Source organism: Lygodium microphyllum, chromosome 14, assembly GCF_053477565.2.
Source record: "Lygodium microphyllum isolate KBCC chromosome 14, Lygodium_microphyllum_v1.1.10, whole genome shotgun sequence".
NCBI lineage: Eukaryota > Viridiplantae > Streptophyta > Polypodiopsida > Schizaeales > Lygodiaceae > Lygodium > Lygodium microphyllum.
The window spans coordinates 122,851,344-122,877,491 of NC_141148.1; the positions used below are offsets into that span (position 1 = coordinate 122,851,344).

Consider the following 26,148-nt stretch of genomic DNA (forward strand, 5'->3'; position numbering starts at 1 on the left):
CATACCACTAGCAAGTCTATATTATAGTTAAAAGGTTTGAGCATACACAAATGACTATAAATGGGCATGATCATTGCTAGAAGATTGCATCAACCTGGAAGAGTAATCTCTTCTCTATATATGTGATTGAGAATTGTGATCTGGTGGCTATAGGTTTGACTATTAATAACTTTAAACTTTCAGGTTTACAAGGAGCCCATGCTATGTAAAGTACACAAACATCATGTAGTATTTTTGGGTACTCATAGAGAGTTCATATGATGTTCACATTAAAGAAGATCCTAATTGCACCTATCTTGATTTTCTAGAAAAGAGAAAGTACACAAAAATATATCATTGGTTGCAAACACATGTATTGTGTGTATGTGCACATTCTTGGTCTCAAACCAAAGGAGAATATGATCATACATTAGCCAATACTCACATCCACAAACATTGCCATTGTGCTTGGACAACCACAAACACAATATTAGTGAGTTTGGGAATCTCCCAATTTCCATTTTTTGAATACTAAAAAGATGGCACCTGGATAACATGCCCATAAGTTTCTCAAAACCATATGATGTGACCTATCATTGGAAAGCACTTCAAAAACAGAATCTATAGAGCTATAGAGCGTTCCATTTGGAGTTATAGTGTTCAAGTTATGAAAAATTCAAAGATTTGACCACATGTCCCAAACTTATGGGAAATTCCCATATTCCCCATTATGTTGTTCATAAAAGATCCGCCCAATTATGTTACAATGTCAAATCTCCTTTTTCATGTTGGCACAATAGCTATGTGTCAATTCTATGAATTTACCATGGGAACTACTTATCTCTAGAAATAAATTTGTATTGGACAGGTTCACATTGACTTTTTTGCACCCTCCGTATAGGAAAATTTTTTAAGTGTAATGGTTTTTGAGGGGTCACCCCAGATTTAGTAGTGTTTTTCTTTTGTAGTGATTATTTAGTAGCATTTCTTTCTCTATTTTGAATAGTGTATGTTTCATTGGGAACTCCCAAATAGTGATGCATGCATGATATATCATATATCTTCATGTTACAAAAGAGTAGTAGTGTGTGATATGACCTTTATGAGTGAACTATAATGTCAATGTCATTTGTAGAAAAAATCCAAAGTTATTTCAAAAATCTCAAAAAATCAGTTTTAATTGCAAAAGCACGAAATCAAAAGCTCGCAAAAATAACACACTCTTGCAAAAAGGATGATGACATGTGATTACTATCTCCTCGTTATGTAATTCGAGTCCACTTTTTACTCTCTTTTATTTTCAATATTACTCTCTTGCTCTCTCTCAAGGGCATTCTCTTGTCAAGATGAGTTGAATTGCAAATAGGAGGGAGGTGGGAAGGAGGTGTGTGTGCTGGGGGAGGGGGGTGTTATGGACCTTCACAAGACTTCAAGTCATAACTTGTCATGAGGCATAGAAAGGGCACAACAGAAATACACACAAGATATATCAATAAGGAATCCTTTGTATTCATGATATGTACAAATATGACATTTAGTTACATCTCTTGACTACGTCCTCATGATGTTGCACATTTGAGGGTTCACTGTTGAGCCTAGAGAATCAGACGTAAAATCACAACTCAAGTAGAGCTTGAGTGACTACTACTCCCTACATGTGAGAGTTCCCCACTAAGCCTAGGGAATCACATGTGGAAACATGACCCAAGCAGAGTTTGAGCGACTATCACTCCCTAAATGTGCGCATCTGTAGGCATCCTCATGGTATACTTACAAAGCCCTTACCCATACACTCACCCTTCCTCAATGGATACCTATCCTTAGCAATCTAAGGGTGGTTTTCCCAAGGTCTTAACACATCTCATTCGATCAAGGTGATTAGTGTCTGTCAGCAATTCATCTATTGTATCATTAGCCGCGTCTTTACGCAACCTTTTTTATTAAGCCGGTGTCGAAAGGTTTTCGAAAACAAAGCCGCGACCACAAAGGTCCTTGAGAAATTCCAAGACGGAAGATCAGATCGAGACAGTTACAAGATGAGACTTTGATGACAAGGTTTAAGTGTATTAAAATTTTGGTTCAAGTACAAGCGGCAAGACGGATTACAAATATAATGATCAATCAAGAGAGTCAATCCTCTCAAGAAAACCACATCAAGATCTATATCAGAATACAAGAGCTTCAAGTATGTCACCCAGTCTTCAAGAGAATGTCTTCAACTCCAATAAATGATCAAGGCAAGATAATCTTTGAACTCGCTTTGCAGAGAGTTTCCCAAGAGTCTTCAAGGTTTAATACACTGCCTCAAGAGTATTCCCATTTTGTAGATAGGTTGCAAGATCAAGGTCGGCATCTTCAAGAACAATGCAGGCATCCTTGCCACCAAGCTCTATTTGAAGAGGAACCATTCCTGCTTTCTTTGAAATGGCAATACTTGTATCATCTCCAGTGAAACTTATGCAGTTAACCCTTGGATGCATAGTCAAAAAAAATCACCAATCTCTCAGCCCTTCCCAGTAATACAACTAATGAGACCCTTGGGAAATCCAGCTAAATGGAAGCAATGAACCATATGAAGCTCCGAAACTGCACCTTGTGTTGCTGGCTTCAAGACTATTGCATTTCCTGCTAGTAAGGCAGGCGCAATTTTAGAAACTGTCAAATTTACAGGATAATTGAAAGGTGGAATAGCCCACACCACTCCCAAAGGTATCTTTGATGCAAGACTTATTTTGTTTCTTTCGTTTCCTGGGAAACTGTCAGCAGTCAGTAGCTTTCCTGCTGCCAAGGTCCTGACTCCTTCCTCTGCACAGTATAATATCAGATCACCTGATCGAACAACCTCGATAGCGACATCCTTCCAGGGCTTTGCAATTTACTTGACAAGGCACTCTGCAATAGGGTTCTTGTACTATTTCAAGATAGCTGCAGCCTTGTTGATCCTCGGGTCAGATCCATCGATTGGTGTATCGATCGAACGAACGAACAGATGAGCGCTGCTTTGAAGTCATTATGAATAACTCTAGTTACATCTAATCTCATTTTGATTCGAAACTGAACCTGCCAGGGAACAACAAAGGCCCGATTGCAGAAGTTCATTGTGCCTCAGAGGGAGCTCTCACAGGGAAAGAAGGGCAATTCAGTGGCTCGCTCTGCTTTAATATGCATCCTCCCCGTAGTACAGGAACTCTTCGAATTGATAACATTCAGGACGCCATAACTGTCAACTCCCTCACTTCCAATCATCATGCTGGTCAGTCGCCCAAAAGAATCGTGAGCTCCCGATTTAGCAAACCCTCCTTTTTCGTGCATACTCTACCAAAAAAAAAACAGAGTCCCCCTTGAATATCATTGGCTCCCCTTCAAAGGTAAATTTTATGGCTAGTAAAAGAATCTGATCTATGTTTCCCCCTTAAACTCCACTTTCCGTTTTGCTCGGTATGCCGCCCCAAAAATAGTGCGTTCAATAAAAGCTTCCTTTTAATCCCGAAAAAGCTTGTTTTTATTCAAGCTTCGTTAGAAGCTTCTTCTCTCCAATCATTATTTATCCCCTTTCACACAGAGCATATTTGAGTTAGATCAAGCAAGGGCTTTTGCACTCACTAAAGTGTGGGTTTCTCGACCTTGTTTGAATACACACACTTCACATGCAATCATGCACACATAGGCTAAAGAAAATACGGGTACTACCTGAATAGGTACAAAAAATATAGGGAAAAAACATCATACACGTAGGAAAATGCAAACACAACGACTAGGTATGCACAAAACACGAATGTCACACACACAAACTTTTTGGTGGATTCCACACCTCGGATGTGCAGCAGCACGACACCGATTACACTATAACTTGGCAGTCTTAACATAACTTTTCTGATCAAGATGGATAGGGTTTTCCCATCTAGAATCAGTTCTTTTATTCTTTTTCATTCCAGCCCACCCTTGACTCAATTATGTCTAAGGAGTGAACGCTTTATAGTCCTAACTTTATTTGGCTTGGCTCTGATGGCTTTGCATTCCAAGTTTTGTAAGCGTGATTCCAAGTTGTCGTAATGTTGGGATCAAGGTGTGGTGGCTTGGTTGTCACCATGTGGTTCTAGGCCTTAAGCGAGGCAATCCATTGGGTTGCTTCGAGTGTAATTCCTCCCTTTCTTCTAGTCATTTCCTTGGGACTTGGGTACTTGGGTCTCTTGGCTTCTTTGCCAAGATGCTTTGCCCTCGTCATCAAGTCAAGTACTTGGGCCCTTTTCCTTGGTCTATTCCCCAAATCTTTCTTGCTTTCCGTGAACTTAGACAAACCAATTAGTTCAATTTTTCTTTTCACATAGAAGGTGAGGTCTTGGTATATGGCACCTCTTTGGCTCTTCTTAGCTTCATGCCAAGTTAAAACTCTTTTTGGGGTTACAGACTAGGTTGTGAAAGTAAAGATTGTGAACCTAGCTACTTTCACAAGCTAGCTCCAGGATTTGGACTTAGCTCATCATTGCCCTTTTCTTCTTCTTCTAGTTGATGGGCATGAGGTGTTCCAAGATCAAGATCAAGCTCATCCTCTCCCTTCTCTTACTTTATGCACTCTTCGTTTTTTATTTGTTGTTGTATTCCTTATTAGAGTTTTCAATTCTCGTAAGGCTTATAGCTAGGTCATTGTGATAGTCAAACAAAATTTTATGTAGCTTTAATTAGGGCCCTTCAATAATTTCTTGAATATTAATAATTTTTATTCAAATTTATATCTTAGGCAGCATCACCATTGCACTACTATCTTCTAAAGCTCTAGTTTGTTAGAGGGATTTTGAAATCCTTTTCTCCTTGATTGTTTTGATGGTTCAAGATTATTCATCATCAGGAATAGTATTGAGATTTAATCTATACATGGTTTGAGCAAGTGCACAATGGGATGTTTAACTCTCTTCTAACTTTTTTTCTCATAGCTTTCATGGTACTCTCCCTCTTTCATGAATGGTAGGTAACTCATTTCTCTTCTCTTCTTCTTTTCCTAAATCATCATCTAAAGTTGAAGTGTCACTCCATGTAGCGAATCCCCCACCCCAGGTACTTTCACTCTTCCATCCTCATTTTTTAACTCCATCTTCTTCTCTATATCCTCAATATACAACAAAGGCATAATTTTCCTCAAAGGAGAGCACTGACTTGGCCCCACCCTTAATTTCAACAAGTGGAGGCGTTTTTTGATTGGTATTAGGTATCTCGTCCTCCTTCTTCAACTCTATCTCTTCTAAGATTGGTTCTTCTTCCAATTAATTTGTAGCCCACGCGTACAAGGGCTCATCCTTCTAACATGTCAACTTATCTTCATCTTCCTTGTTGTATCCTAACCCCTTCATTATGCTTTCTATATTTGAACTTACATCCACCTTCCATCATTCTCCTTTGACATAGTATTCTATCTCTTTTCTTGCTTCTTGGACTTCTTTGGGTTAGCATTCGTTTTAGGGTAGGGGTAGTACTCTTTTCCTTCTAGGGGGTAGTCCATCTAGAGGTATTTTCCTTCTAGGTGGTAGTCGATGGAAAAATCTTTAGGGTACTTTTGCTACATGGTTGATTTCATCTTTCGATAATGCTCCAAATATGGAAACAATGGGTAAATTTTTTGTTTCTTTGAGGATGTCCACTAATGAGCTAATGGACATATCTTCCCAAAATTTGGAAGAGTGTGGCTCTCTTTGGAGAGATTTAACCAAAGGTTTGTAGATTAATTGACTAATGAGTGGGCTGATTTAAGAGGGCACAAGTTTTTGATATGGGATGGTAATCATAGGTTGAACACATGGATGAAGACGATAAAGGAAGGTAACTCTGCATTGTCTTGCTTTCTCTTTTTTATTGTGACGATACTTCATTCTTTAAATAATTATTTATTTTATATTTGATGTATGTAGTTTATTATGAAGATATTTCACGACATGTTAGAGCTCTATGCCAATTCATTCAAGTGGAGAAGAAGAAAGAATAAGAACTATTTTCAGCATTGGAAGTATTTTTTCAAATGGGTAAGTATACTTATCACTATTAACTTTTTCAAATGGGTTACACTACAAGATATAGGCCTTATACCGACGTTTGAAGTAATAAAAATATAAATAAAGAAATTTGACCCCGTCGTCGCAAAAAGTGTCATTATTGGCGACACCATAGAACAGTCGATATAACCATCGTTATCAGCGTCGCTATCACCATCGCATTTGCGACATTGATGCCGACGCAAATAATGATGCTAATAACGACGCTTTGCGATGTTAATAACGACACTAATAGCGATGCATGCAGTAAATTTGCGACACTAATAGCGACGGTAACTTGAGCACTATGTGCTTTATTTGGGCCATATAAAATAGTTTCTGCACTGTATACAATGCTCGTGTAAATAAAGACAAAGTTTAATTAAATCATAACATTAATACATAAAATAAATACATGATCACATAATGAAAGCGATTGGTACAATCATGGCAAGATATCACTACTACATAGAAAATGTCTACACATATCACGTGACCAAAAAAGAAGGGTGTGTGAGCTCCAGGGATCCAAGGGCAAGCTATAGATCATCGCCATCCGAAAGCTCATCCCACCATTAAGGAGCATCGAACAGACTCTGCAAAAAAGAAACAACTACACATCAGTCCACCATACAATAATGCATTCTAATTAAACATAGTAACTACGGACAAGAAAGATGAGTGACTTACAGGGCCAGCGCATCTATATAATCAGTCGGTCAATGCAGTGAGACCATGCCTCTCTGCATATTGAGTCTCAAGGCCGGTCAGATCTCTATTTGTAATGGAGTGCTGCAAAGGAAACAAAATACTAACTGTTAGAAACATGATTTTCAATACAAAGGATATTGCAAAAAAAGAAGCAAGCAAAACAAAAGAGAAACTTACAAAGTCCTCCATATATGTCTTGTGGCTACCACTCCCAAGATGATAGACCACTCCAGCCTCTAGTCCTGCCCTTGCTGCCTCGTGCTGCTGTCTCCAACGTCCTGGAGAATTTGTAGCCTCCTCCCTCGATCGGCGCCAGTCATCCACGTCTAGCCACTCGGGCTTTGTGGCCCCACTTTTGAAGGCCTTGCGTGCGTCCAATCATCTGTGTGACATATATGCATGCATGCACTCCATCATCTAGCCCGTAGAAAACCTATCTGCTGCGGCTGGTACCGAGAACTCCTTATGCAAGGATGCTACTATGTAGTCCTTGCTTCCCTCTGGTATATTTTTCCAATGATCCAAGACATTGTGCCAAAAAACTTGTTGGCACAACTCTCTCATGCAAGCCACCCTCCTCCCCTCATCATTCATGATGATGGCTCCTGACGTATCATCTACAAGGTAAGCATACCCCTTTGGGGTATGCCTAAGATGGGTCCTCTTCCACCTGCAACCGTCCTGCGACTACACTCTTAGGCATATCCAGGAGACCCCTATACATCTGGTGTACCGATCGGGGTAGTATCTATCGGAGTCACACCCATAGGGGTACCATCTACTATGGACAACAAAGAAAAAGCCGGAGTGACTAGAGTAGACATCCCCACAGGTGTGACAAATCCTAGAGGTGACACAACTCCTTCAGAACGACGAGACGGAGACACCGCGTCCATGTCTCCAAAGCAACCACCTGAGCCACACTCTCTGGAATCACCACGAGAGTGAGGAGTAGCACATGTATCCCGAGCCGACTGTAGGCTCACTACATCCGTATCTCTACAGCATCCCCTTGACCTTGAAGCACTCCCTCTGTTTGGCCCAAGTCTGGAGCATCGACCTCGTCTACTCAAAATTGAAGCATCTGATTGCACTGAAGTAGATCTAATAGAGCGGCCTGATGATATCGGAGATAACTCCTGGTCTGCCATGTCTCTGAATCTCGCCTTTTGATCGCACTGAAGTAGATCTAATAGAGCAGCATGATGATATCCGAGACAACTCCTAGTCCACCATGTCTCTGAATCTCGCCATCCGATCTGTAGACATGCGTGTGAAGATATCCTACAACTCCTCATTGCTCATCCCTTGACTCATCCTGATAATCTAAGTATCCATAAAGTTCACCTTCACAAACAAAACATAATGTTAGCATAATCAATTTAAATCATACAAAGCACGGTAATATACTTTAAAAAATGATCTTACTTAAAATGTATATCTTATGTACCCTTATAAGCGATTAGTCAATGAATTGAGTAAGTGGATGCTCCAAGTATGAAGTATCCTATGGTTCCATGTCAATCTCCTGACACAACTCGTGGAAGGTCGATAGATATGTCACCACAAAAGGATGAGTCCACCTTGTTCTTAAAGAATTCTTGGACTCCTATGCTTCCATCATTGTTACTAGATGCTGGCTCCTCTACATGCTCCAAGCTTTCGGTGGCCTCCACCCCTTGCAATATCGACCCCTCTATTTGCATATTGTCCTCATCTATGCTCGAAACATCACTTTGATCATATACTCTCGCACTTCTAGGAGTTGAAGGTATAACATATCACCATCGAGGTTGTCGAGGATTTGGATAGAATATTACCTATTCACAAACACATACAAGAGAGATTTAACTATTGTGACATGCAGCATGTCATAATACAATCAACAAGCAAATGAGTTCATGCACCTGTTCACAATGGGCCGGCAACAAAAAGGTGTCATGCAAATCCGTCCATTCTTTTTCAGAATCTATTTCGAGAAATCCAGATGGACCTTGTCAAATTGTTGCTCCAGCTCCTTCAAGTACAACTTTGAACCACTGTACATTGAGTAGTATCATGGAGAAGCTACGGTAATCCACCATAACAATACTTTGCAAGTTCCCAAAATACTCCATCTCATCTATAATCGTATTTGGATCCGTTGCTCGTCATCGGCTCTCTTGCTCGAACCTTGCCATGATACCATAGCCTGTTGTGGAGTGAATTTTGTCAATACGCTCCACGCGAAAATGCCGTCCATGTGACCATGCTGTACTATATATTTTGTAGTGTACATTGAAACACTCAATTAGTTATTGCATATAAAATATAGATACAAAAATCCTAAGCACGTCATTACCTTTGGACTACATCCTCTCGAGAATTCCTACTCCTTGGTTGAGACCTCCACCCCTTCATGAGACCATGAGATGCTGCGGTCAAAGGTCTATGCAACCATCGCGTTGACATAAACCGCAGCATCTCCTCCATGCCCTTGGGATATTGAATCGGTTGATGGCCTGTACTACGTCAAAATTCAGATCACGCTTCCTCTTGATTTTGCCTAGCTTTGGTACCTGGCGAGCCACGTCTCCATAGAGGCATGGTGCAACATACAAAAGCGATTCACTTTTTCCTCCATTGTAGCATCCATTCCTTTTTCTACCCCATTTCCAACCACCACATCTCTGGTCATTCTATCATCGTCCTTCAGTGACCATAGCATATTGCTGTCTGGATCCACCGTTGGTAGCCATTGTGAAATATGCACTAGCGCCTTAGACACCAATCGACCTTCATCAATGCTACCTTCTGGCCGAGTTCGTTGTCGCACAAAGCCTTTCAGGGTTTTCATGAAGCGCTCCAAGCAAAACATCCATCGTGTATGGAGACGTCCAACAATATCCACTTCATCTACAAGATGCACAAGAAGGCCGATTTGTATCATGAGCATGTTGGTAGGCAGGTATTTCTCAAAGAGATAGATCGTCTCCACTGCGCCCTGCCTCGCGGATTCAATAGAGGATGTCTTAATCTCCTTCTATGAGATCCATTGCACTAAAGTTAACAACCTGTAAATGGCCCCACATATTTCTAGAGTAAAGCATCCTACGATCGCGATCGGTAGTACAAACTGCCACAAATGAGAAAGCATTATGAAAAATGACTACACTCCAAAGCATCCTACGTGTTCTATAGACAATCAACGTTTTCATCTAATTGCCAGCTTACATTGAGAGCAAGGACATGAGACACGCTGATTACGATATGCCTTGCGATCTTGAACATCAAGACCTTCATCGTTTTCTATTTTGTCTACGTTACGACAAACAATTTATTTTTGTTATCATTCTTTTTTTCTTTCTTCAATTGTTTGAGAATGGATTTCTTCTCTTGTAACCCAGCAAAAATTAACATATGTAAAGTCTCCACCCACCCACCCACAAATTAATGTATGTCGGAGTGTTTCCCATCTCGTGGTGTTGCACCGGACCTCACTAGGCCTCGCCACCACTCTCTTTTTTTTTAATCCATTCATTATCTCCTCTCCTTCCATCTCTCTCTCTTTTTCTCTTTCTTTATTATGTTGTATGTTTATTCTCTCTCTCTCGTTCCTTCTTCATTTTTCACTTCCTCCCCCTATCTCATTTTCTTTAACAAAACATATCTCTCTCTCTACTACAACAACAACAACAACAACAACAACAACAACAACAACAACAACAACAACAACTACTACTACTACTACTACTACTACTACTACTACTACTACTACTACTACTACTACTACTACTACTACAACAAATAAGAAAAGAAAAAAAAAACTACTAATACTACCACTACTACAACAACAACAACAAACAAGAAAACTAGAAAACCCTAAACAAGAAAACAAAAAAAACTATTACTACTACTACAACAACAATAATAACAACAACAAACAAGAAAACCACTACTACTACTACAACCATGACTATGACGACTACGACTATGACCATGACCACGACCACAACTATGACTACGACTACGACAACGACGACAACGATGACCACGACCACGACCACTACAACTACCACTACCACTATAATAAACAAGAAAAGAAGAAAAAACTACTACTACTACCACTACTACAATAACAACAAAAAAGAAAACTAGACAACAATAAATAAGAAAACCAAAAAAACTATTACTACTACTACAACAAAAATAATAACAACAACAATAAAGAAGAAAACAACCACTACTACTACAACCACGACTATGACGACTACGACTACAACCATGACTACGACTACGACTACCACCATGACCACGACTACCACTACGACTACCACTACCACTATAATAAACAAGAAAAGAAGAAAAAACAACAACAACAACAACTACTACTACTACAATAACAATAAACAAGAAAAGAAGAAAAAACTACTGCTACTACTACTACTACTATAAAATAACAAGAAAACTAAACAACAATAAACAAAAAAAGAAAAAAAAACTACTACTACTATAACAAACAGGAAAACAACAACCCCTCCCTCCTTCTCTCTCTTCCTCCCTCTCCCTCTCTTTCTCTCTTTGCCTGTTATGTTTAATATTTTCTCCCTCTCTCTCTTGTTCTTTCTTTCCTTTTCTCTCTTCCTCTCCCTCTCTCATTTCCTCTCCCTCCCTCACCCTCTCCCTCTCTTTCTCTCTTTTCCTATCATGTTTAATGTTTTTTCTCACTTCCTCTCCCTCTCTCATTTTCTTTTCTTTCTTCCTCCCTCTCTCATTTCCTCTCCCTGTCTCATTTTCTCTCCCTCCCTTTCCCTCTCTTTCTCTCTTTTCCTATTATGTTTAATGTTTTTTCTCTCTCCTCTCCCTCTCTCATTCCCTTTTCTCTCTTCCTCGCCCTCTCTAATTTCCTCTCCCTCCCTCTCCCTCTCTTTCTCTCTTTCCCTAATATTTTTAATGTTTTTTCCCTCTCTCTCTCGTTCCTTCTTTCCTTTTCTCTCTTCCTCTCCCTCTCATTTTCTCTCCCTCCCTCACCCTCTCCCCCTCTTTCTCTCTTTCCCTATTATGTTTAATTTTTTTTCTCTCTTCCTCTCCCTCTCTCTTTCCCTATTATGTTTAATGTTTCCCTCTCTTTCCTCTCCCTCCCTCTCCCTCTCCCTCTCTTTCTCTCTGATTTCCTCTCCCTCTCTCAATACACATGAATTTTCACAAAAACAAGTAAAAGAGAAAGAAAAAACACAAAAACAAAGTAATAAGGAACAATGCACTCACCGTAAAGGCTCGAAGAAGGGTTCGGTGACGGCTCCTCTTTGCGACAACGGCTCCTCTTCGCCCTTCGTACTCCTCCTCCTCTTCTTCGCGAACGGTGGTGGCGGCGGTGAGAAGCTTTCCTTCTCCCTCTTTCTCTCTTTCTCTCCCTCTCCCTCTCAAATGCAAGATGTTCACTCTCCCTTTTGCTCTCCCTTTCGCTCTCTCTTTCGTGTATGCGCGCAAAATAACGCGCTCGGATTTTGGCCTGCATTTTTTTCGTCTGAGTACCATCGCTATTTGCGTCGCATTTGCAAAGCAAATAGCGACCCCGCTATTTTGCATCGGAAAGTGCCGTCACTATACCTCCATATCCTTGTAGTGTTAATAGATTATCAATTATGTGTGAATGCCAATAGTTTTTGTTTATGTGTGAATCTCAAAATATAAATATAATTTATGTTTGAATTTCAAGAAATTTTGTTTATACCAATAGGTTTTTATTTATTAGTTATGTGAATGTGAATAGGTTTTTTTAATGTGTAAATCTTAAAATTTAAGGACAAATTTCAATGTTATAGTATAAGAAGAGCACATGTCAAACCCAATCTAGGCCATGAAATTTTCATGTTCAAAAAGTTTGGCATTGTCTATAAACAAAGCATTTTAGAAAGGATGAGCCCTTCTCAAAGACAGTGGGTTGAAATATAGTATGAAATTTAAGGCAAAAGTAACCATAGCAATGATCCATGGTACAAGAACCCATGTATGCTAATAACGTTTTTGGTGTGGAAGGTACAAAATTTGGTACAGTATTTTAGTTTCCAGCATAACAAATTGTGGTATCTTTAATTTAACCATAACTAAGAATAGTGTATTGGTTTTTTATTTAGGATGGTTATAACTCTGCCATACTCAAAGAGGAGGCCCACCTCAAGGAGTTTGCATTGCTAGAGGAAAATTATGAGGCAAAAAGAAAACAATTCATAAACAAAGAGCAAGATAAATTGAAGGACAAAGGATACAAGTACCTTGGAATAGCTAATCCTGTGCATGGAGAGGATTTTTTTTCTGTTTTGTTTGCATTAAATTGGGATGAAAAGAACATGACGGCTATTACCAAGGACAAATTATATGCCATTTGTGGTGCTAATACTGCTACATTAAAGAGGTATGTTTTCCTCATGGGCTAATTTTCTCTTATTTTTTGGAATTGAACTTAATTTGGTTCAACAATATTAAAGTTATGTTTTGTTCAATAACCAATATATTAGAAAAAGAGAGATTTTACTTCTCATGACTATCACAAAGGCAAAGGACACCACTATGTCACACTTTGCAGATGTAAGAAGATTTCACAACTACATGAAGGAAGAGGTTTATTGGTTTTATATGATTGGAGAATATTGCTCCTTATTGATCAAGAGCTTACAAGTTGATGGCACTAAGATTCCAAGAGGCTTTGATGTTTTTTTAAAAGGCTAAAGACATTTACATATTTTAAAGGCATTTGTAAATATTTTTGGTGAGATGAAGAATGTTGGAGACTCTGAGAAGGTTCTAGAGCTCACACAATCAAGCAAGAGGGCGGTGTACAGGTATTTCTAGTATAAAGAAATCATATTTTCTGAATAGAATATGTATAAAGGGTGCTAGGAAGCCTCCCTCCTCTAGTGGAGAAGTGGATGTACTTGGGATGTGAAAATTGTATGTTCTCAAAAGTACTGCTTGAGAGGGGTCTATCGGAATGGGAAATGCATGTTTGTCCATGATGGTGGATAAACTATCCATTAGATGACATTCCACTACAAGAGATTTAATTAAGAGAGAGTAAGTACTTTGAGAGCCAAACATAGTAAATACATGGTAACTCTTGCTCTTAGCTATTTGTTTTAGTAATACTTGCCTTATATGCAGGGTTCTTGGAACAAAATAGAGTAATTTCTATGCACAAAGAAGAGGATGAAGGAAATGGTACTTTCTAAAAATGTATTTGTTTAATATAAAATTTATCATAACTTTTTAGACTTGTGTGTTTTCTTAACCTTGTTGTTTTTGCAAATTAGAAATGTCCAATACAATAGACATGGTCCCTCATGTTGTGGGGATAAAGGAAACTTGTGGTGGTATCATGGCAAAGGGTATATTGGATGGAATGCAAAGTTTTAGTTTGATCCAAGTAACATTTCTTCTAGTTTGCATGAATATAATATTGTATTTTGTTGACTTCATACTAGTTAGGTAACATTAGCGATGCAATTGTGATACTACAGTGAAGAAAAAGTCCATAAGAAAAAAAAATGATATCCCCATGATAGATGATGCATTGGAGCATGGCAAGGGTAAGCCAATTTGCATGAATGATAGAGTTTAGGGTTTTCATTTGAAGAGTCAATTTATTAAAATATTATTTTTTCTATTTACATTTCCTAGGTAATATAAGTGAATCAAATGAGATTTGTACAATGAAGCAAAGGTCTAAACACAAAGAGAAAGTTTTTTCATTGGATGAAGAGATAATAGATGAATCAAGTATCATCTATTGGATTATTGGAGTCGTGTTAAAAGTATATTTTTCTTTTTTTAAAGATAATATACATTTTAACTATTAAATACTAAATAATTTTCTTTCTTTACTATTTTTCTTTACAACTTTAGGCAGAAAAGATGGTTTTCACATGCATAGCATTTGGTAAGAAAAGAAAAAAAGTAAGGGTCACTTTGAGGGATCTTTGCAAAATACTACACCTTCTTGGGCTATGTCATTCATGACTTAGTCACATCAGAGCCTATACAAGAGTCTTGTAGATGTCTCACTATATGCAAGATAGATATGTAGATTTCTAGCTTTTACATTCTATGCTTAACATTTAGCCAACCTCAATATTTATAAGTAAACTTTATTTTGATGATAGGATTTCAATACCAAACTATTGTAGATGCTCTGTTGATAGATGTGACATCCATCGACGATTTTGCATTAGATGGGTATATTTTTCACTATCCTCTATATACACATCTATTGTAATGGCTCCTTATGCTTTGTTATTATGTTTTCAATTTTAGCATTCAGTGCTTCATGGAGGGAAATACCATCAACTCTTACTAGCGTGATGGTGTCCCATCATATGAGGTTGCTAAGTTGTTGTTTGTGGATTTTCCTACATATTTGCTTGTTGTTGGCCTTGAGGTAGAAGGTATATGTACTTGCATTAGTTTAGTTAATAAACTCATGTGATATTGCATGGTCTTATACATCTTTAATTTTGAAAGGGATTCCCGAATGGAATACAGTTTCTACTGCACTAGTCAAAGGTATCATGGACCTAGCCCATAGATTCTTGGCAGATGAGGGGTGCTTGGTGACTTTGGGACGTTCACAACACTTTGGAAAAGTTCTTAGAGGAGCTTGTGCCATGGGATTGAAGCTCCATCACACATGGACTCTTGTGTGTGAGGGTGGATATAGACACCTTGATACTTGAGAGGAGGTAAGTGTATTGTAGATAAGCCTGTAACTGTTTTAAATAAAAGTTTAAGTGGCTAACAAGATAATTGTGTATTGGTAGGTCATGAACCTTACTATTGGATTTTTTTATCGAGGGATGTGTGTCCCTTCATATGATAGAGAGGCTAGTGAGAGGGTTAGCCCCCATACATGTTTCCCGCCTCTCGTAACTTCCTCTTTGAGACAGAACTCTACGGCACATCATTTGAGCATACTTATGTGGATGGTGTAGAGGTTCGAGGGGTTGTAGAAAGATCACTAGCTTTTTATGGGTGCATTATACACTCTTAGAGTGGTTTATACTTTGCATTGAGATACATCATGCTTTTGTTATGGATGTTACTAAATGGTTTCTTTTGTAGGTGGCTCCTTGCTACATTCACAAAGGATCTCAACTATGTGCTGGATATTTTTTTAGGTTGTGGCGGCCTTGATAGAGCAAGCATAGAGACACATCATTTTTGCATGTGCCTTAAAGGTCATTTTAGCCTCTACAACTAGTGCTTGGTCGATGTGGCATCATACGGACCACCATCTGTTCACCCTAGTGACGATGATGATTTCACATGATTTGTAGTTGCATTATTTTTAATATGATGCCTTGTACTGGCATGCATGCCAAGGGGCTTGATGATGCTTGGGAATGATGTATGACTCTATGGATTTTGGATCTCACTTAAGTTGGGATAAAATAAAAGAAAAGATCAGTTACACATAAAAATTGCAGTTTTGAGGCTCGTATTTCATGGTTGAGAGGCTCCTGACACTCTTTTCTTGTCTGTTAATGCACTCTCTCAGCCCGATCTATGATCTCTACTACTCCAACTGAGAGCGGAGTTTTGATGCCGAGAAGTGCTTAAAAATAGCTAAAAATTATGAATATCAAGGGTTTTGTGAATTTTGAATATTTTTAAATCCACTTTTGTCTAACAACTTTTTCTCTTTGTAGAACTATTCAATGGCAAAGAAAGATAGCACATCCAAAAAGGAGACCCAAACCATTGATGGAATTAGTGGTGATTTTGTGTATCCATGGTATGTGGATGTTTATGACAGTCAAGGAAAAAGGGCTGACAATGTTCTCTTATCTTGCATACCTATTTTTTGTTGGAGATCAAAGAATTTAAGAGTTTGTGATTAGTTTGCAATTCAACATCCTAACATAATTGATCTAATTGGTTTGCAATTGCAAAATAAATAAACTCAAAGCGATAACATAATCAAACAGAAAGCTCCATTAAATAACCAAAAAAATCCAAGTGATGACCGAAAAGCTTCAAGAAGCACCTAAAAAGCTCCAAATGAAGAGCTTGCTAAATAATAGCACTCACTCTTAAATAGTCTATAGGAGGCATCCTATTTTATCTCATTCATTGATGATGCAACTAGTAAAGTGTGGGCTTTATGATGGGTAGGAAAGATGAGGCTTTATCTTGTTTTTAAAAATTTCAAGCGCTTACAAAAATAAATCAAATAAAGATTTAAGTGACTCTAAACTAATAATGGTGGAAAATATGTTTCTTATGAGTTCAGAAATTTTCATGAAGCATATGAGATAAAAGGAAACTCTTAGCACATGAATATGACGATAAATGAAAGGATGTTAATAATGTTGTCAATGATGGTCTTACTCAAGGATTTTGGGCTATGGAGACTAATATACATTTGATGACTAGATTGCCTAATATTACTTTAGAAGGTGGCATTCCGAATTAAAGAGGCATTGTTGGGAGGCAAGCAATCTTATTGTGATCACTTAAGAGTATTTGTTTGTGAAGCTTATGCACACATTCCAAATGAAGAGCATAGTAACTTAGACCCAAAGTCTAGTAATAAGTGCATCTTTTTGGGTTATGGATAGATCAATCATGAGATGGATTATCACCTTTAGGATCCAAAAGGTAGAAAGGTTATCCATAGTAATGATGTAATCATCAATTAGAAGAAGATTTATTTGGTTGTGCAGCTTATGCACATGTGCCATAGGAAAATCATAGTAAGTTAGAACCAAAGTCTAGTAAGTTTTGGGATATGGATCAATCATAGTGAGATGGGTTACCACCTTTGGGATCTAAAAGTTAGAAAGGTTAAATGTAGTGGTGATGTAATCAATGAGAAGAGTATGTACAAGAAACCTCTGTTAAGGATGTGGAAACAAGAAAAGTTACTTTCCAAGATATACTACTACTATTATTTTGCAACTTAGGAAAGGTACTCATACACCAAGTTTGTAGACGAAGAGTACAAGTGTTTCTTCACTTAGTGAGTCCAAAGTAGGGGACTTTATTGAGTAGCAAGTTGAGAATCCTACGGTGCCTCATGTAGAAAGAGCAGAGGTTGAGAACTCCACTCTAAATTAGTGTATTATGCTTTGTGAATCTACTTGTATCTTTCATCCCCATGAGAGATTGTAGGTTGGGATTGACTATATGGTGTTGCTAGATTGAGGGGAGCTATCTTGTGGGAAAGAGACCATAACTAGTGATAACAAGCTTAAGTGGGAGCTAGTTATGTAGTTTTAAATGGATTTCATAATGAAGAATCATACTTAGGAGTCAGTTTGTTTGCCAACAAAGGGCATCAATGCTTTGCCATCCAAGTTGATCTATTAGTTAAAGACTATAGGTGATGCTAAACCAAAGTACAAGGCAAAGTTAGTAACCAAAGGTTTTAAGTCAAAGAAAGGTGTGAACTTTGATGAGATATTTTTTGTTGTAGTGAAATTAACTACTCCTTCCACTATGCTTGCCTTGGTGGCTAAGGTTCATATGGACCTTGTACAATTGGATATCAAGATAACATTCCTATATGGTGACCTTCATGATGAGATCTACATGAACAACCCAAAGGTTTTGTGGAACATAACAAAGAAAAGGTTGTCTACAAGCTAAAAAGAAGCCTCTATGGATTAAAGCAAGCCCCACAGGAATGATACAAATAAATTGTATGCCTTTATGTAGTATCTTAGGAAATAAAAGGAGTGAGACACACAATTTCTTATACATTAGAAATGCTAAAGGTGGCATCTTGATAGTAATGACTCGTTATGTGAATGATATGTTGATAGAATGGAAAAAACAGTATCTCATTGATACACTCAAGAAAAGGTTAATGGAAACCTTTGAAACAAAGAATTTGGTACATGCAAATCATATTCTTGGAATTTATATAATTAGGGATAGGACAAAGAGTTTTCCCTATTTGTCCTAAAAGGATTATGTCAACAAAGTGTTGTAACATTTTAATGTGGAGTGGCGAAAGCAACTAGTAATCCATTTCCTCTATATGTGAAACTTAATCTACTAATGATTGTCTCAAATTTGATGAGGGGAGGATTAAAATGGATAAATTTTCATATTCATGATTTGTGGTTACAGGGAATGTTGATGATAGAAAGTCTACCATAGGATATGTTTTTACCTAATATGGTGATAAAATTTCAAGGATGCGCCATTTTCCAAAATATGTGGCATTATGTACCACTAGAGGTGAGTATATTGTACCCATAGAGATGTGCAAAGAGGCGACATGGCTTACTTGTCTTGTGGGAGACTTGGGTCCCAAAATGAAGACATGGCATTGTTACATAGTGATAGTCATAGAGTGCCATAATGTGGTAAATAATTTTGTTTCATGTAAAAATCAAGCATATAAAAATGCTTGGGGGGTTCACTCTAAAATATGTAACATATCATCTAGGTTCAAAAGAAAGGATTTTTAAAATACCAATTTTATAACTTTTTTAAAATATAGAAGGCTGATATATCAAGGGACCATTTACAAATTGAATAGAAAAGGGTGTGTTTTATTTCAAGAAAATTTATAGATAAGGGTATTTCTAAATAGCTCCTAAATGCTGAAATATAGAGGGCTTACATATAGTGACTCCCCTGAGTAAAATTGAGATATCACTTCATTCATTAGGTGTTTGAGGATAAGCAAGGTGGAGATATTAGTGTTACTATAGTAATTTGAGTAGTTATGTTTTATTTAAAAATAGATATTTGATATGGACACATTATATGAGTACTATTTTTTTTTTCATGGAATCATTAATTAACATATTCCTACTTATACTTTAATAGATTCTCTTTTCAACCAATGATGGAGAGTAATAGATGGTGGCACATGATCCATATTTCCCCATGTTTTAGAGGGATATTGTTAACCTCCAATGCAAGAAAGGAAAAAAATAAAAAAGAAGGAAGCAAAACAAAATCTTAAAATTTAGGGCAAAGTGAAAAAAGGTGGCTTGACAAATAAGAGGAAAAATGGGCAAAAGCGCAAAGACACCTTAAAAACCCAAGGCGAGTGCAAAAATGGAAGGGGCGTATTTTTAAATGCAAAGGAACCCCTAAATCTTTGTAAAAGAGCACCAGGATCCCTCCTATGAAATTTGTAAAAAGTAGACGGGCATAGGTGAAGCCACAATGTAAATAGAAGGGAGTAGGAAAAAGGATCTAGGCTAAAGGACCAATCATTTAAAAAAGGGGTGGGTGTCCAAAAGAGATTAGGACATGTATAACAGCTAAAAAGTGAATGGAGAAGGTCACTCTTGTGTGTGGCCAAAACTAGCTCTTCTCTTCTCTTCTTCTTCTTGTTCTTGCTTGCTTGAGCTTATTCTTGAGAGAGGGAGTGTGAGAGAGTGAGTGTATGAGGGTGAGGGACTATGGTGGAGAAGCTCTTCAGATTCTCCTATCTTCTTTTTCTTCTTCTTCTTCTTCTTCTTCTTCTTCTTCTTCTTCTCTCTTCTGGCATGCAGCAAGGGAGCATGGAGCTTGGAGCTTGAGGATCTAGCTTGCTTGAAATAATACCATGGATCATGGAGCCACCGACTTGCTTGAGGTAGAAGGAACTTGATCGAGCATGGAGGTAAGCTAACTACACTCAATATAGGTGTGAGAGCATATACAACTAAGTGAGAGGTAGCCATTGCACTTGGCTTGAAACACTTGAAGCAAATCAGCGGTTTGTGGGTTTTGGCAATCGAGGAAAAGCTAATACATTTTAGTTACATTGCCAAGAAAAATGGATTCAATCTTTGAGTGATTTCGCACTCCGAATCTAGCATTAAAGTGCGGTTTTCCCCAATTCATTGGTGGAGGTAGATAAGTAGGAGAAGGGACATTTGATCTTCATTGCAAGTAAGTGTTCATATAAGGAGTGTTGGAAAGGGGGTTTAAGACCTTAAGGAAGGGAGAAAGAGATCTTTTTTGCTTGCATGTTTGAGAGGGAGAGAGAGAAAGCTAACATGTTGTTGTAGTGAGCCCAAACATATCAAATTTGAGCCGTGATGTGAGTTCATGCCGATGGGATAAGATGGTTGGATTCCTAAAACAAGATTTGATTCGACCAAGAATGTCCGACTCTCAAAATTGGAATTAGACACACCAACACCAAAATCAAAATTAGAATTAAACACCCACCCAAAAATTAGACAATTGGAATCAGACCCAGACTCAAATCGGGATTGGATTGCAAAATCGAACATCAAAAATTGGATCGGATATTAGAATTGGATGCTTGATTTTGGTAATTTGATAAAAACTCGAAAAATCAAATAGATGAATGGGACCCAATTTTTCATCTACTTTGACATGACCAAACCCAGGTAGAAACTGAACACTAGCTGTAGGACACCCCAATCCACTTCGTGGCAAGTAGATAGGACAAAGATCAGATTCTCCTAAGGACTTGGCACCTGATAGTCTAGGAGTGACTCCACAACTATGAACCATGCCGAATAGAGACCATGAGGAGACCAAGAGGGTGGCCATAATTTGTTCCTCTGAGCCACATTGGGCCAAGATCGAACAAAGGGGGGGAGTGAGACTTGCATTGAACTAGTTTCATTCACACATCACATTATTTAATCACTTGAAAGGCACATGAAAAGTCGAAAGTCTCGTTTTGTGTGATGCATAGTCAAGAGCACTACTCACAAGGGAGTTGCTTAAATGAGAGGATTGTTTCAAGTAACAAGGAACTCATGCAAGATAACATAAATTGAATGAACCCACAATTAGGAGAAGACATCAAGCATCCACACAAGAGACTCAACGAGCCAAATTGCTTGGAGAAAAAGAGGAACACCACCATCAGAGACTCGATGACATTAGGGTAGAAAAATGTTAAAAACGACACTTTTGTCAATTCGTGGATTAAGGAAAGGGCCAAAGAGATTTTTCCACGTGGACAAAAATGTGGTATTCTTGTCTCCTTTGCTTTTGAGATAGTAGAGTTCATTTTGTGGTTCTCCCCTACTATTTAGTCGAAATCTTCAAAACCTAACAAGTTTTGGTAGTCCCAACGGCGCCTATTAACTAATAAAAGCTGTCAAAACCTCTGACAAAGAAATAACAAAGTTAAGTTAATTAAGAAAATTTTAAAAATTGGGAGGATTTTCAAAGTTCTTTGTACTCGTAGTATTTTTAATTTGTCTTCTTTCTTTTTAGGTTTCTTTCTCTGCACATTGTCTGTATACTTGTTGTTTTTTACATGGGATCCACAAGGCATTCTTCTCATTCCATAAAATATTGCACCATGTATAGAAAGAGCACAAATGGAGAACAGGAGTCCAAAACATTTACTATAAATGATTGGGTTACAATGCTACCATCTTGCACGGGCTCTCATAGAGTGAAAAAAAAACAAGGGGATATCAAATTTCATTGGAAGGGACGTATCTTTGCCTTCAAAACCATGTCTCAAGGCTGGTTTTCTTTGGTGAAACATGCTTACTTGGCTAGAGATATGCACTTGGTCCCATGGGAATGTTTTTCCTAGCAAGCACACTATAAGTTTGAGTTGTAAGGTTTACGTGAGTATATGGTTTTGTTTGAAGCATATGCTAAATAATGGATTGTTGGTTGTAGATATCTTTCCATCAACAAGTTTCGAGTGGCAACCTATGGAGAGCCTCAGTGGAACATTCCATGCCATTCATGAAGAATTTGTAGACATTATTTATGTTGATCAGACAACGAGTTTTTTTCATGAAAGTGGATTTTTTTGTATTATGCACAATATGTGATTCCTTCAAGAGCAAGCATGTATGGATACCTTGAAGATCTGCTATTACCAAGCCTCTCATCTTTGGATTGCGAGATGCTTGATGAAGTAATAATGGAGAGTTTTAAACTCAAGATTTCTCAAGATTTTCAAAAGGCTATGACTCCTGGAAGGATCTCGAGAAGAGTACGCTTAATCGTGGTTTTTACCCTTGCATGTTTTTGTAGCTTCCTTTAAAATAACATTTCCACAATGGACGAAGCTTTCAGAGGAAGATTTGGACAAAATTTTAGGTCTATGCTGGAAAGTCAAGGAATTTGGCCACAAAGGTAACTTTATAAGGTGCAATGTGTGCCCTCAATCTTTGGGTTTATCCTATAATATATCTTGACAATCTCTTATCATAGGTTTTGATTACAGAAGATACAAACTTACATTGTGTGCTTGGGTTCTTTAGATTCAGATATTGATTGTAAGATATTGAAACTTACCGTGCAAGTTACTGCACAAGAAGGAGGTGAACATTACTTCAAAGTGTAGTCTTAAGGATATAAGAGACACCTTGGAGTTTCTTGAGAATGTTACTCATGGATATAAGTTCAAGGTAAATGGTGCTGTAGTTGGAAAAAGAGCTGAGAGCTCTATATCATGTATGAGTTGTTTGCCTCCTAGTGTTGTGAGTTTTGGACCATAAATATGCATGTATAAATAATTTTGAATCTTTCTTCTAGTCACAAATATTGATTCCAGAAACATGGAATTATACACATTGATAAGTACTATTTAAAAAAATCTTGGTATAAGCTTTGCAGTGATTCTGTGAATAATAAATTGTCGTTTGTGGACCAAAATGATTTCATTATATCATGAGTTAAAAAATTGCAGTACAATTTAATAGGAAAGACTTGGTACAAGGTTTATAATTCTCTATGATTCTATGAACAAAAAATCGTCTTTCTTGGGTAAGATCAAAATGACATATCATTACATTTTGGGTCAAAATATTGCACTACAGATGTATACACAAGGGGAATGTTACTTGAGTACAAATAGACAAACTGATAATTATAAGGTTATTCTTTAGATTCTCTTTTATCTTTGGCTTCTCCATCCTCAGGCTGCTCTTCACCTTCTCCTTGATCTACAGCTTCTCTAACCTTAAGACTTCTCTCTTTCTTTGGAAAAGTTTCTTCATCTTCCATACTTTCATCCGTCATCACTAGTTTCCTCTTAGTAGGTGTTTTCTTTGGTGACTCCAAGAACTTAATTACCTTAGGCACTCTTTTCTCCAAGTTGGGCTTTAGAGGGGATGGACTAAAGTTCAATGGAGAAATCTTAGGCATGCCCTTCATTCTAAGCCCCTTTTGTTTGGGCCTTGCAGACTTCCTTTTCTTGGTAGTTGCAATTTTCTTGCCTTTGCCCTTCGTTATTTCTTGTCCTTTGGAATTTTTAGCTAGGAGAGGGGAATCTGGGTCCACTGCTGTAATTGCCCTATCTAAAACTAGTTCAATATACCTCTCTCGTATGCACCACATGTATGACTCAGGGTAGTCTCTGCACTATAACAAATCACACAAGTTATTTGAAGTAGCAAGAGACTTTCACTATAAAAATGATAAAGCATAGGAAACTTACATTCACCCCCTCTACACTCAGTAACTTTGAATCTATTATGCTCGAAGCATTTGAAACCACTCTCCAGCCACAACTATGTACGTCATTTTGCAATGGGACCAGAAACTTGAAAGGTCTCTAAGGATCGACAATGCTTTGAAAGTTGGTGTCCAAGTGGGTAGTAACAAGTCTAGAAGCACTACACAAATTAACTTATTAGCAAATATTATAAACTTTATCCAATAAAAAATAAAAAAAAGAGTGTTTATTGACAATACATCTTTGATTGGCCATGGATTCCTGAAAGAGAATTCATAAAAATAACCCTTCTTGCAGGAATGTCAATATATATTAGGCTCTAGTGTCCTCTGCAAACAAAAACGCAAGTGAGAAATAACCCTAAAGACAAATCATCAAGAGATAGAATGTTGAAGAAAGTACCTTTCAATATATGGAAAAAAAATATGATGGTTTGTGACACTATTGAATTCCTTAAAAAACCTTGCAATATTTGATTCAGATTTTGAAAACAAATCCACAAAGAGAAGTGGATCAATAACAAATATACCCTTAGCAATATCAATGCTAAGAGAAGCAATATATGCCTTATATACAAAGTAAAGAATGAATAAGAGAATGAGTGCAATATAAGGATCCTTGAAAAAACTCATTTAAAATAAAGAGAAGCAAAAGACCTTACCTCAAACAACAAAAAACTATTGAATCTATTAGTTGAGAGTCTTTTTTATCAAATAGGATATTATCCTCTAGAGAAATGCTGAGGTAGTCTTCTTTCTCAGGACTAACAGAAACATGTTTTTATGACCATTTGGCCGTACACTTTGCCCATCCTCTCGTAGTTCATTGGGCCAAGAGACAAAATCTTTCTCTGCCAGATCAAATCCTCATTTTCTATTACTTCTTTCCTTTTCTCCTCCAAGACAACCTCCTACTCACTTGCAACCCTTGTTTGATACAAATGGGTAACCCCTTCAATCTTGGGTGTTAGTGGCTCTTTCTGCTTTCTTGTGGGCAAAACATTGAGGATTTCAAATGCCTTTTGCTTAGTTGATGGAAGAGACTTCAAAACCTTGTCAAACCTTTATCTAAGTCTGCTAACCATACCAAAGTCTTTATTCATTAATGTAATGCGATGTACATTGGCAGCTGCAGTATAAGCATCATTCATAAAATCTATTAAAAAATCCTCTACTGCCTCTTTCAAACATAGTAGGGCAGACAAGTGCCATCTCTTGTTGAGGTCATCCATAGAAGCAACAGAGGACAACCTATCAGATATCTCCTTGACCAATCTAAAAAATGTAGCCTTAGGGAATGAGGTGACTAGTTGACTTTTGAGCTTTCCTGATAAAACCTTTGCATGTAAAACCATCTTAACGTTCTCTTTTTCCTCACAGCGGCTTCCTTAGGAGGTTGAGACTGAGGAGAAGCTGAGGGCTCAAACTCACCAGATAACTTGTTCTCTAAGTATTCACTTAAACAAAATTTACTAGCTAGTATAACAGAAAGAACAATTTCTTCAACTATCTCCTCAACAATTAGATCATAACCTTCTTTAGAAGATTTCTTCACCAAGAACTTTCTTGCAGTTTGTTTTGTCCTGTCCATTGAAACCCACACAGTGTGATAAAGAGGCTAAAAACAAAGACAGCTGACTCCCATGGCGCTAAAACAGAGACTAGATGGAAGCCTTGAACTCATGCTCCTCCTCACTTTGCAATAAATGTTGGCCCAATACAACCCAATAGAGCGAATTTGAGTTCCTCTTTTTCCCTAATCGATTCGTATCAATGGATTCCAACATAACGCAGTGCAGTCACGTTAGCCTCTTGTGTAGGGCCCGGAAGACGAGGGATTTACTGCCAGAGCCCCCCTTGGCACCCAAGCATCCTCCTACTCCAAGTAGCGCTTAACGGAGAGACCTCTTGCGACGGGTTCGGTCCACCTTCCCGGTGCGGTTAACAACCCCCTTGGTTAGGGTCAAGCATGCAGTTAGGGGTAGCTGAAGCTCCCTCTCCCTTCAGGCCTTCAACCTGAAGCATTAGATATCCATTTATCCTT

General features: G+C 37.9%; 1 pseudogene; it reads right to left on the reverse strand.

Annotated features, from left to right (window-relative positions):
* Positions 1-2,036: 2,036 nt before the first annotated feature.
* Positions 2,037-25,695, reverse strand: LOC148026063 (NADP-dependent glyceraldehyde-3-phosphate dehydrogenase pseudogene; annotated as a pseudogene).
* Between the last annotated feature and the right edge of the window lie 453 nt (positions 25,696-26,148).